This window comes from Balaenoptera borealis (assembly GCF_965194805.1).
Source record: "Balaenoptera borealis genome assembly, chromosome: X".
NCBI lineage: Eukaryota > Metazoa > Chordata > Mammalia > Artiodactyla > Balaenopteridae > Balaenoptera > Balaenoptera borealis.
Window position 1 is genome coordinate 95,996,212 of NC_138881.1, and position 14,336 is coordinate 96,010,547.

Here is a 14,336-nt window from a genome sequence, read left to right on the forward strand (position 1 = left end):
ATTTTTGCTCTTCCTTCAAGGGTTAGTTTAAGTATTACCTCTAAGAAACGCCCGATTTACCTTTTTAATTCCCCTTCCCAGTTTGAGTTAGGTATAGGTCTTCTTTGCTCCCATGCTATATGAGCACTGATTACACTTCATTGTACATTTCTGGGTTTGTGCTAACTGCCCCACTAGACTGTGTCCTCCTTGACGGTGTGTCTTATTTCTCTTTGTGAAAGGAGCTTGTCCTAGTACTAGGCACATAGTGGCTATTCAAAATGTTGACTAAATCACAGAATCTCAGGGTTGGTGGGACTTTAGAAGCCATATAAAACAACCCAAATTGATTGCTAAGTGTTTGTCCATCCAGCCTGTGTTGGAAGCCTCTCCCATGATGAGAATTTACTACTTCCTGAAGCAGGTTATCACATCTTTAAATAGCTCAGACTGGTAGCACTTGCTTGTCAGCTTAACTCTTGCTCTAATCACTTTTTCATCCCAGCTCTTCTCAGGGCTCATGCACTTGTTAATATGTTTATTTGTGCTCACTTGTACACTGTCAACATTTTTTCAGCCTTTTAAATGTTTGTGTCATGTGTATCTAATTGTATTACAAGCTTGAAAAAAAAAAGGGGGGTTGTCTTAAATGTGTTTAATTGTCCCCTGCTGGAATGTGCTGCATTCAGAAGTAACTCAGTTTATGTTCTTAATGTCCTAGTTAAGGGTATGGGCTCTGGAGTCAGAAGTTGGGTTCAAATACTGACACTACCACATATTAGTATTATGTGAAAATAGATAAGTCACTTGGTCTAAATAAGTCTGTTTTCCCATCTGAAAAAAAATAACTTCCTTGTATATTTGTTGTGAAAATTGGTGCACATAAATGGTGCTTAGCTAGAACCTAAAACTATCAGAAGCTCAATAAGTATTTATGACTCATAACTATTAGAGAAACACAGTGCCAGTTGACCAAATTAAGCATTCATTCTCATATTGAGCATTGGATAACTTCCTGGTTTTCATTTGTCTTACATGTTTATCTCACCTTTGCCTGGCTGCTTTCCCTATAAAAACTTTACTATAGTGGCATTCAATTTTTAAAGCTTATCTACTCATATGGCAGAAGATTCAAATTTGCAAATAAGCCCATCTATGCACAAGATGATAGGTGCTTTTGTCAAAACCTTAGCTGAGCTTTGATTGCAAATGGTTTTATGACTATGTTTCACTTGCAAAAGAAAAAATGTAGCATTGTATAGACAAGTCCATGATCTAATTTCATTGGTAACAACATCCAAACTCATACCATAAAGAATTGAGATATTATTCTCTTGGTTTCAACCTAGTTATGTGACTCCTCTAGATATCAGATTCCTGTTACGTAAAACATGTAAAATAAACATTTCTTATTTACCTAGAGGGCAGATGTTGCCTTCCAGGTGGGAAGACATCAACTAGTATAACACACCTGGCCACTATTCCTTACTCATCCTTAACGGGGGATGGAAGAGGAATGAATTACTTGATTGGTGACTTTGGATGCAGAAATTACGCACGCGTAGTGTAGCACTTTCCTGTCCCCCGCTTCTTGGGAGCAGCTGCCTGCAGGGAGCATGTAGCGTGTTCTCTTCTCCAGGGACTGGCTCCATTTTTTTCAAGTCTAATCCTGCTAAATGGTTAAGTCTATAATTCATTCTGGGATTCAGATTATGAAATTCACTTGGCTTTAGAAGTACCATATTATTATTATTATTATTATTATTATTTACTAGCTGGCCTACTCCTACTCATTTTATTTATTTATTTATTTATTTATTTATTTATTTATTTATTTATTTATTTATTTATTTATTTATTTATTTATTTAAGGCTGTGCTGGGTCCTCGCTTCTGTGCGAGGGCTTTCTCCAGCTGCGGCAAGCGGGGGCCACTCTTCATCGTGGTGCGCGGGCCTCTCACTATTGCGGCCTCTCTTGCTGCGGAGCACAGGCTCCAGACGCGCAGGCTCAGTAGTTGTGGCTCACGGGCCCAGTTGCTCCGCGGCATGTGGGATCTTCCCAGACCAGGGCTCGAACCCGTGTCCCCTGCATTGGCAGGCAGATTCTCAACCACTGCGCTACCAGGGAAGCCCATCATATTCTTGAATATCAGTTTTATGAGATATGAAGCTAATATTTTGTTGTCTAACTTGCTACTATGTGATACATCTCAACTGGCTCAGAACTTGAAAAGAGATTATTTTATTTATGGGGCTGCCTCAAAGACTCCAAAAGCAAGGGACTAGGTTTTCGTCGTTTTTCTAGTTCTAGCACTTAGTACAGTGTCTGGCACATACTTAAATTAATGCCTTATGGTTGAAACTCTTTTGAATAATATAAAGTGCTACATAAATAAATGGTAATATTTATTATTTAATTTATTAAGAAAAACAGAGCTGTGCTAGTAGATTTGTAAATTTCAAATTACCAAGAGAAGCTATTACCACAACACAGTTGATGCCCCAGGAAACTTATATACCATTGTCTTAGTTCCAGCTGTTATAACAAAATATCACAGACTGGGTGACTTTTAAACAGCAAACATTTCTCATGGTTCTCAAGACTGGAAGACCCAGATCAGAGTGCAGCATGGTTGGGTGGAGGCCCTCTTCTGGGCTGCAAACTTCTTGTTGTATTCTCACATGGTGGATGGGGTGAGCTAGCTTTCTGGGGCCTCTTTTATAGGGGAACTAATCCCATTCATGAAGACTTGGCTTGCATGACTTAATCACCTCCCTCAAACCCCTCCTCTTAGTACCATCACCTTGGGCATTAGGTTTTCAACATAAGAATTCTGGGGTGGGGGGGGACACAAACATTCAGACAACAACCATGAACTATGCTCCAAAAGATTTTTTAGGTAGAATGGAGAGCCCAGTCTTCCTGCACATATTACAGATTGGAAAATTTAGGTACAAAGTAGTTATACAATTTGCTTACACTCTCGCAGCAAGCTTATAGCCATGTTTGGAGTAGACCTTTATTAGCTAGCCTGGGTTCTTATTTTGAAACTCGGTGGAATATACTGAGACCACATCTGTAAGCTTTCAAATCACTATGTGGACACCAGACTTATTTACCAGTCCATTTGGAGGATCAGAAATAGTTGGATACGTTCTGGAATCTTTGGATCACAAAGTCATTGAAACAGTTTCGATGGAAAATAGATTATCACAATTAAAGAGAGGTGTGAAGTTTTCGATTGTTATCAGGAGAGTAATTACCAGCAAATTGCTACATTTATAGAGACAGCAACAGATGTGTGACAGCTGGGTTAATGGAACATCTGGTAGGCCTTTTTCTTTATAATTTCATGTGCATAGTATGGAAAAGAAAGCAGGTGTGACCAGTCAATTGTCAAATGAAAAGAATAAATAGCACCTGGAGAGTGTACTAATCTAAACTTAATGGTTTATTTTTCTTAGCTTGCAAGATAATCGAGCAATCAATTTTTGACGGTGTGGTAGTAAATTTTATACCTAGAGAGCACATGCTATTATAAAAGTATATGGCAAAATTTGCTATAGCATTTCCTATTTTTAGCCTTTATGTGAAGGCTTTGCAAAATAAACATTGATATCAATTTCTGAAGCCGCACCCCATCCCAGCACTACTGTGTATAAAAGTAAATGGAACTGAAGTCAACCACTGACTTGAGCTGCTAGAATATTCACTAAATCTTTTTTTTTTGAATTTTTGAATTTTACTTTATCTATTTTTTTATACACGTTCTTATTAGTTATCCATTTAATACATATTAGTGTATATATGTCAATCCCAATCTCCCAATTCATCACACCACCACCACCACCCCCGCCACTTTCCCCCCTTGGTGTCCATACGTTTGTTCTCTACATCTGTGTCTCTATTTCTGCCCTGCAAACCGGTTCATCTGTACCATTTTTCTAGGTTCCACATATATGCGTTAATATATGGTATTTGTTTTTCCTTTCTGACTTACTTCACTCTGTATGACAGTTTCTAGGTCCATCCACATCACTACAAATAACTCAATTTTGTTTCTTTTTATGGCTGAGTAATATTCCATTGTATATATGTGCCATATCTTCTATATCCATTAATCTGTTGGTGGACACTTAGGTTGCTTCCATGTCCTGGCTATTGTAAATAGAGCTGCAATGAACATTGTGGTACATGACTCTTTTTGAATTATGGTTTTCTCTGGGTATATGCCCAGTAGTGGGATTGCTGGGTCCTATTGTAGTTCTATTTTTAGTTTTTTAAGGAACCTCCATACTGTTCTCCATAGTGGCTGTATCAATTCACATTCCCACCAACAGTGCAAGAGGGTTCCCTTTTCTCCACACCCTCTCCAGCATTTATTGTTTGTAGATTTTTTGATGATGGCCATTCTGACCGGTGTGAGGTGATACCTCATTGTAGTTTTGACTTGCATTTCTCTAATGATTAGTGATGTTGAGCATCCTTTCGTGTGTTTGTTGGCAATCTGTATATCTTCTTTGGAGAAATGACTGTTTAGGTCTTCGGCCCATTTTTGTACTGGGTTCTTTGTTTTTTTGATATTGAGCTGCATGAGCTGCTTGTATATTTTGGAGATTAATCCTTTGACAGTTGCTTCATTTGCAAATATTTTCTCCCATTCTGAGGTTTGTCTTTTCATCTTGTTTACGTTTTCCTTTGCTGTGCAAAAGCTTTTGCTTCATTAGGTCCCATTTGTTTATTTTTGTTTTTCTTTCCATTACTCTAGGAGGTGGATCAAAAAAGATCTTGCTGTGATTGATGTCAAAGAGTGTTCTTCCTATGTTTTCCTCTAAGAGTTTGATAGTGTCTGGCCTTAAATTTAGGTCTTTAATCCATTTTGAGTTTATTTTTGTGTATGGTGTTAGGGGGTGTTCTAATTTCATTCTTTTACATGTAGCTGTCCAGCTTCCCCAGCACCACTTATTGAAGAGGCTGTCTTTTCTCCATTGTATATCCTTGCCTCCTCTGTCATACATTAGGTGACCATAAGTGCGTGGGTTTATCCCTGGGCTTTCTCTCCTGTTCCATCGATCTATATTTCTGTTTTTGTGCCAGTACCATATTGTCTTGATTACTGTAGCTCTGTAGGATAGTCTGAAGTCAGGGAGCCTGATTCCTCCAGCACTGTTTTTCTTTCTCAAGATTGCTTTGGCTATTAGGGGTCTTTTGTGTTTCCATACAAATTGTGAAATTTTTTTTTCTAGTTCTGTGAAAAATGCCCATGGTAGTTTGATAGGGTTTGCATTGAATCTGCAGATTGCTTTGGGTAGTAGAGTCATTTTCACAATGTTGATTCTTCCAATCCAAAAACATGGTATATCTCTCCATCTGTTTCTATCAACTTTAATTTCTTTCATCAGTGTCTTATAGTTTTCTGCATACAGGTTTTTTGTCTCCCTAGGTAGGTTTATTCCTAGGTATTTTATTCTTTTCATTGCAATGGTAAATGGGAGTGTTTCCTTAATTTCTCTTTCAGATTTTTCGTTGTTAGTGTTTAGGAATGCAAGAGATTTCTGTGCATTCATTTTGTATCCTGCAACCTTTACCAAATTCATTGATTAGCTCTAGTAGTTTTCTGGTGGCATTTTTAGGATTCTCTATGTATAGTATCATGTCATCTGCAAACAGTGACAGTTTTACTTCTTCTTTTCCAATTTGTATTCCTTTTATTTCTTTTTCTTCTCTGATTGCTGTGGCTAGGACTTCCAAAACTATGTTGAATAATAGTGGTGAGAGTGGACATCCTTGTCTTGTCCCTGACCTTAGAGGAAATGCTTTCAATTTTTCACCATTGAGAATGATGTTTGCTGTGGGTTTGTCGTATATGGCCTTTATTATGTTGAAGTAGGTTCCCTCCATGCCCACTTTATGGAGAGTTTTTATCATAAATGGATGTTGAATTTTGTCAAAAGCTTTTTCTGCATCTATTGAGATGATCATACGGGTTTTCTTCTTCAATTTGTTAAAATGGTGTATCACATTGTTGATTTGCGTATATTGAAGAATCCTTGCATCGTGGGATAAATCCCACTTGATCGTGGTGTATGATCCGTTTAATGTGTTGTTGGATTCTGTTTGCTAGTATTTTGTTGAGGATTTTTGCATCTATGTTCATCAGTGATATTGGTCTGTAATTTTCTTTTTTTGTAGTATCTTTGTTTGGCTTTGGTATCAGGGTGATAGTGGCCTCATAGAATGAGTTTGGGAGTGTTCCTTCCTCTGCAATTTTTGGAAGAGTTTGAGAAGGATGGGTGTTAGCTCTTCTCTAAATGTTTGATAGAATTCACCTGTGAAGCCATCTGGTCCTGGACTTTTGTTTGTTGGAAGATTTTTAATCACAGTTTCAATTTCATTACTTGTGATTGGTCTGTTCATATTTTCTATTTCTTCCTGGTTCAGTCTTGGAAGGTTATACCTTTCTAAAAATTTGTCCATTTCTTCCAGGTTGTCCATTTTTTTGACACAGAGTTGCTTGTAGTAGTATCTTAGGATACTTTGTATTTCTGCGGTGTCTGTTGTAACTTCTTTTTCGTTTCTAATTTTATTGATTTGAGTCCTCTCCCTCTTTTTCTTGATGAGTCTGGCTAATGGCTTATCAATTTTATCTTCTCAAAGAACCAGCTTTTAGTTTTATTGATCTTTGCTATTGTTTTCTTTGTTTCAATTTCATTTATTTCTGCTCTGATCATTATGATTTCTTTCCTTCTACTAGCTTTGGGTTTTGTTTGTTTTTCTTTTTCTAGTTCCTTTAGGTGTAAGGTTAGATTGTTTATTTGACATTTTTCTTGTTCCTTGAGGTAGGCTTGTATTGGTTTAAACTTCCCTCTTAGAACTGCTTTTGCTGCATCCCATAGGTTTTGGATCGTCCTGTTTTCATTGTCATTTGTCTCTAGGTATTTTTTGATTTCCTCTTTGATTTCTTCAGTGATCCCTTGGTTATTTAGTAATGTATTGTTTAGCCTCCACGTATTTGTGTTTTTTACGTTTTTTTCCCCTGTAATTGATTTCTAATCTCATACTGTTGTGGTCAGAAAAGATACTTGATATGATTTCAATTTTCTTAAATTTACTGAGGCTTTATTTGTGACCCAGGATGTGATGTATGCTGGAGTATGTTCCATGTGCACTTGAAAAGAAAGTGTAATCTGCTGTTTTTGGATGGAATGTCCTGTAAATATCAATTAAATCTATGTCGTCTGTTTTGTCATTTAAACCTTGTGTTTCCTTATTAATTTTCCATTTGGATGATCTGTCCATTGGTGTAAGTGAGGTGTTTAAGTCCCCAACTATTATTGTGTTACTGTCAATTTCCTCTTTTATAGCTGTTAGCAGTTGCCTTATGTATTGAGGTTCTCCTATGTTGGGTGCATACATATTTATAATTGTTATATCTTCTTCTTGGATTGATTCCTTGATCATTATATAGTGTCCTTCCTTGTCTCTTGTAACATTCTTTATTTTAAAGTCTATTTTGTCTGATATGAGTATTGCTGCCCCAGCTTTCTTTTGATTTCCATTTGCATGGAATATCTATTTCCATTGCCTCACTTTCAGTCTGTATGTGTTCCTAGGTCTGAAGTGTGTCTTTTGTAGGCAGCATTCATATGGGTCTTGTTTTTGTATCCATTCAGCCTGTCTATGTCTTTTGGCTGGAGCATTTAATCCATTTACATTTAAGGTAATTATCAATATGTATGTTCCTATTACCATTTTCTTAATGTTTTGGGTTTGTTTTTGTAGGTCTTTTCCTTGTCCTGTGTTTCTTGCCTAGAGAAGTTCCTTTAGTGTTTGTTGTAAAGCTGGTTTGGTGGTGCTGAATTCTCTTAGCTTTTGCTTGTCTGTAAAGCTTTTGATTTCTCCATTGAATCTGAATGAGATCCTTGCTGGGTAGAGTAATCTTGGTTGTAGGTTTTTCCCTTTCATCACTGTAAATATATCATGCCCTTCTGGCTTGTAGAGTTTCTGCTGATAAATCAGCTGTTAACCTTATGGGAGTTCCCTTGTATGTTATTTGTCGTTTTTCTCTTGTTGCTTTCAATAATTGTTTTGTCTTTAATTTTTGTCAAGTTGATTACTATGTGTCTCGGCGTGTTTCTCCTTGGGTTTATCCTGCCTGGGACTCTCTGCACTTCCTGGACTTGGGTGACTATTTCCTTTCCCTTGTTAGGGAAGTTTTTGACTATAATATCTTCAAATATTTTCTTGGATCCTTTCTCTCTCTCTTCTCCTTCTGGGACCCCTATAATCCGAATGTTGTTGCATTTAATGTTGTCCCAGAGGTCTCTTAGGCTGTCTTCATTTCTTTTCATTCTTTTTCTTTATTGTGTTCTGCGGCAGTGAATTCCACCATTGTGTTTTCCAGGTCACTTATCCGTTCTTCTGCCTCAGTTATTCTGCTATTGATTCCTTCTAGTGTAGTTTTCATTTCAGTTATTGTATTGTTCATCTCTGTTTGTTTGTTCTTCAATTCTTGTAGGTATTCTGTAATTCTTCTAGGTCTTTGTTTAACATTTCTTGTATCTTCTTGATATTTGCCTCCATTCTTTTTCCGAGGTCCTGGATCATCTTCACTATCATTATTCTGAATTCTTTTTTTGGAAGGTTTCCTATCTCCACGGCATTCAGTTGTTTTTGTGGGGTTTTATCTTTTTCCTTCATCTGGTACGTAGCCCTCTGCCTTTTCATCTTGTCTATCTTTCTGTGAATGTGGTTTTTGTTCCACATGCTGCAGGATTGTAGTTCTTGTTTCTGCTGTCTGCCCTCTGGTGGATGAGGCTATCTAAGAGGATTGTGCAAGTTTTCTGATGGGAGGGCCTGGTCGTGGGTATAGCCGGGTGTTGCACTGGTGGGCAGAGCTCATTAAAACTTTAATCCACTTGTCTGCTGATGGGTGGGGCTGGGTTCCCTCCCTGTTGGTTGTTTGGCCTGAGGCAATCCAACACTGGAGCCTACTCAGCTCTTTGGTGGGGCTAATGGCAGACTCTGGGAGGGCTCACGCCAAGGAGTACTTCCCAGAACTTCTGCTGCCAGGGTCCTTGTCCTCACGGTGAGCCACAACCACCCCCGCCTCTGCAGGAGACCCTCCAACACTAGCAGGTAGGTCTGGTTCAGTCTCCTATGGGGTCACTGCTCCTTCCCCTGGGTCCCGATACGCACACTACTTTGTGTGTGTCCTCCAAGAGTGGAGTCTGTTTCCCCCAGTCCTGTTGAAGTCCTGTAATCAAATCTCACTAGCCTTCAAAGTCTGATTCTCTAGGAATTCCTCCTCCCGTTGCCGGACCCCCAGGTTGGGAAGCCTGACGTGGGGCTCAGAACCTCCACTCCAGTGGGTGGACTTCTGTGGTATAAGTGTTCTCTAGTTTGTGAGTCACCCACCCAGAAGTTATGGGATTTGATTTTATTGTGATTGCGCCCCTCCTACCGTCTCATTGTGGCTTCTCCTTTGTCTTTGGATGTGGAGTATCATTTTTGGTGAGTTCCAGTGTCTTCCTGTTGATGATTGTTAGTTGTGACTCTGGTGCTCTTGCAAGAAGGAGTGAGCGCACGTCCTTCTACTCCGCCATCTTGAACCGAAATATTCACTAAATCTTGACACATGTAAGAAAGCGCAAGACTGACAGGAGACCAGAAATATAGTCACTGGCTGTGTCACTCAATAGTTTAGGGACTAGGAACAAATTAATTGTTGATCTCTCTGGGCTTCATTCATTTCCATGTGTCTAAAATTAGATGATTGGATTAAATCATCATTAAGTTCCATCTGTGGTTCTCTCATTACAGAAAAAAATTTGTCTTAGCAATTTTTTCTTTAACTGTAAGAGATATTTAAGACAACAAATTATAAACACCATTATCCTGTGGTGGCAAATACATCAGAAGTATTCAGTATTTGTTGATGTGCTGGCTGATTATCTTATGTAAACTGTTGAGGATGAAAAGTAAAGTGCCTAATACCAGTTTTAGGGTCCTTTTTGTTTTTCCACATGTGTATCATCTGTTTTTATATATTTTCTACTGGCTGCTGAATGGGAGGAGGCTACAAGGATTTGTCCAAGTTTAGATAATCACCACATATACATTTCCAGAGTAGTGGATCAGTAGTTTTTATTTATTTATTTTTTAACATCTTTATTGGAGAATAATTGCTTTACAATGGTGTGGTAGTTTCTGCTTTATAACAGTGAATCAGCTATAAATATACATATATCCCCATATTTCCTTCCTCTTGCATCTTCCTCCCACCTTCCCTATCCCACCTCTCTCTTAGTCTTTACCAAAACCATCTGGAGAGCTTGCAAGAAATGCAAATTTTGATTAGTAAGACAGGTACCATACTTAGAGAAAACTACCATAGATGTTAAAGAAGTTCTTGAGTTCAACTTCTAACTCTGTCACTTATTAGCTCCGCATTTAACCTCAACCCTCTTGGATGCCACTGCTAACTACCTGATCTAACTCCTCTGTGTTGTTCATCCCCCATCATAGGCTCAAGATCAACTGAGTTGGTTACATATTTTGTTCTCCTCTTGGGTAACGAAAGACCCCTCAGTGAATGTTATTATCCATTTTCCTTAATATGCAGTTTAAGTTATCCAATGTGCGGCCATTTTGTCTCCTTTTCTCCTCCATGTTTCCTCTCCAGTGCAGGCATGCCTACCATACCTCTGCCTCAAATATAGTTATTATATCTCAAGAGGTTCAGTGTTAAATAAGTTTTAAATTTACCCTCCTTACAGCTCTTGTAATTTCCCATTCATGTGCACAAACTCAAGTGTATAACCTCTGTATACAAAAGCCAGAGCCAATCCTACACCTTTGTTACTACTGTTCCACTGCCCTATCCCACAGCATTCAACATTTCCCTGTATTCTGTCTGTTGTGTGTGGTAATTATGAAATCAGGGGAGACTGCTTGAAAGGAAGCTGTATTTGGGCTGGGCTTTGATGAAAGGGATAGGATTTCTGCAGAGATGGAGAGAAAGGGTATTCCAGAAAAAAGCAATAGGTAAAGAGAATAAAGCATTGGTTCTCAAAGTTTAGTGTGCACAAGAAATGCCTGAGGATTTTGTTAAGAATGTAGATTCCTGGGCCACACCAAGAGAGATTCTGATTAGATTGGTCTGGAATGGAACCCAGGGAGCTGTATTTTTAATAATTATTTAAGGTGATTTTTACATAGCTATTCATAAGCAAGACCTTGAAAAATAGTAAACTGATAAAAATATAGTCTATCCAGGGACTTCCCTGACAGTCCAGTGGTCAAGACTCTGTGCTTCCACTGCAGGGAGCGTGGGTTCGATTCCTGGTCAGGGATCCACATGCCACGCAGTGTGGCCAAAAATTAAAAAATATATATAGTCTATCCTTATACATATTGGAACGTACTGTGGGTTCTATACCCAAAAAATACCATTTGACTCAAGTTGATCAAGTATTTATCAAACCTCTATTATGAGCTGTTTTTCTATATTAAAACAGTGGTTCTCAAAGTGTAATCTCTGGACCAGCACCATCAGCATCACTTGAGAATCTGTCAGAAATGTAAATTATGGGGCTCTACCTCAGACCTACTGAGTCAGAAACTCTGAAGTAGGGGTTCAGTGATCTGGTTTAAGCAAGCCTTCTCTATGATTTTGATGGCTGAGGAGTTTGCGAACCAGTCCTCTAGACTAGTATGAGCTTTGTGTAACATAGTTGACCTTCACATTTGCTATTAGATCCTCTCAGTCCAAACCAGTATTTTAAAAACAGGAGTGGAGAGAGACTTACCTCATAATTTAATTTAGCAAAATAAATATAGCCAATGTGTGTAAAAAGCTGGTGATTTCTTTTTCCACACTGGTTAAAAAGAGTAAAGAATTTTGAAATGGTTTTCTTAGAGGACATTACCTAATTTAGTTGTTTAAACCAATGGATATGATGGCATGATTTCATTTTCATACGAATATGTAAATTATACATGTTTGTTACTATTATTTCAACATAATTGTAATTAACATATAGAAATGCAATTTTATTCTAGCCTAGAGCAGGGTTTTTCACCTTTTGTTGCACATCAGAACCACCTGGGAAACTTAAAAAGTAGATGCCTAGATGTGCCTCCTCCCTCCATTCTGATTGAATTGATCTATATTGGTGCATCAGCACTGGATATCTTTGAAGGACTCTCCTGGGGATTGTTATGTGAAGCTAGGTTTGAGAACCACTGGCCTAGACTTTTCTACGTGGCTCTTATCTTGCTTTAGCCTCTAAGCTCTCTGTTTAACAGCAAATGTATCCTTAAAAAATGCAACAATGAAAGATTTCAGATAAAAATAGAATTTTGAAAAAGCAATAATGGTTATCAGGTCAAGAAACTATAATTCAGACCTCTTCCACTGGATGATCAGTGGATTATTTAATATTCTTTGGTGATTGAAATCTGGACTGTAGCGTCCTTGAAATCAGGGAATGTATTTTGTCATTTTTATATCCTTACTATCAGACATACAGAATAGACACTCAAATGGATGTGTGGACATGGCGGGGGAAGGGGAGGGTGGGATGAATTGGGAGATTAGGTTTGACATAAATACACTACCATTTGTAAAATAGATAGCTAGTGGGAACCTGCTATATAGTTCAGGGAGCTCAGCTCGGTGCTCTGTGGTGACCTAGGTGGGTGGGATGGGGGTGGGGAGGGAGGTCCAAGAGGGAAGGGATATATGTATACATATAGCTGATTCACTTCATTGTACAGCAGAAACTAATACAACATTGTAAAGCAATTATACTCCAATAAAAAGAACTATTTGTTGAATAAATGAAAGGGAGGGAAGGAGTAAAATGTGAGCCAATTAACCGGCAGTTGTTATCTGTCTTCTCATCTACTGTTTTCAAATATTATTCTAGGATTGTGTTTTTATCTATTGTTTTCACATATTATTCTAGAATTGTGGGCAAAGAAGCAAATAAATAACAAGTATGGTTCTTATACTCTGAGAATTTATAATTTCAAGATGTATAGATATGTTTATATTTAAAAATGCAAGGTAGGTTAAAATTTTTATCAAAAATATAAAACTTAAATGATACTGCATTTCATAAGATGAAGAGCTTACAATGGGTTGGAGTAACCAGGAAAGATTTCATGGAGGAAGTGGAACTTGAGCAGATGGAAGAAATAGGGAGAATAATCCAATAAGGAAGAACATTATGAGCATGGATGCAGAGGAATTTTGGGAGCTAAACTTGAAAAAATAGATTTGGGCAAGATTTTGGAGAGTTTTTGATGCAAATTAAAGTGTTTGAAATTAAAGTGTTTGACCTTTTGAATTTTATCTTATGGATGAAAGAGAGGCATTTGTGTGTTTTGTGGTTTGTTGGTTTTTAGCAGGGGAGAGACATGACAAAAATAACATTTTAGACATATTATTCTGGTAATAGACTAGCTATCAACAGGCAGATGGAGGTTGGCATTGATGATGGCTGAGTAAATTATGAGGGTGTTGAAAATACAGGCCACTGAAAGTCATGCATGGAATTATGCCATGACAGTGGGAACATACAGGAAAGGACAGATGGTGAACTTGTAGTCCACAGATGGTTAACTACAACATCCAATTATGTATATATATGTATATATTACTATGTATGTATTAATTTTATATATATATAAATATATATATATAATGCCAAATATGTTCCAGGCAATGTACTAGGCATCAAAGGTACATCTAGGGCTGATATACAAGATATTTAAGAATCGGTACAACATGGGCATCCTAGGCTTCCACCAGTCAGAACTCATGAAGTCCATTAGGTTTTACCAGTGTTTACTGACTGACTATCAGTCCCAGATAAAGCAGTGAACAAAACAGTCTGTGCCTTCATGGAGCTCTTAAATTTGTAAAGGATGTTTGGTGCCAGGGTGTCATGAGGGAAAAGACAGCCTGCATAAAGTTGTGACACTAAAAATGTTCTCCTGGACCATAAATATGTGGAATTAATTGGGCCACCTCTTGATTATTTTCTGAATTTCTAATTTCTTTTTTCCTTTCATTCTGTAAACTATCCCTTTTGGCATGTCCTCCATGGTTCTTGGTGGCCTACTGTAAAACCTATTCTCTCTGTAAATTGAACCTATTTACTTCTTGCTACTTTCAGTTACAAGCTTTGCATGCTCTAGTTTTAAACACTTCCCAAATCTAAGTTGTGCCACATGTGACAGATCCATCAAGATTTAGTGATATTTGAGGCCATGTCATGGTAATCATTGTATCAAGGTTTTGAGCTTGGTTAAAAGGAGAGAGAGGGAGGGAGGGAAAGAGAGAGAA

General features: G+C 37.9%; 1 long non-coding RNA gene across 6 annotated transcripts in view; it reads left to right on the forward strand.

The window, feature by feature from the left end:
* The window catches only part of LOC309620793, a 959,234-nt gene that overhangs the window by 150,910 nt on the left and 793,988 nt on the right, over positions 1–14,336 (forward strand). The window lies entirely within an intron of this gene.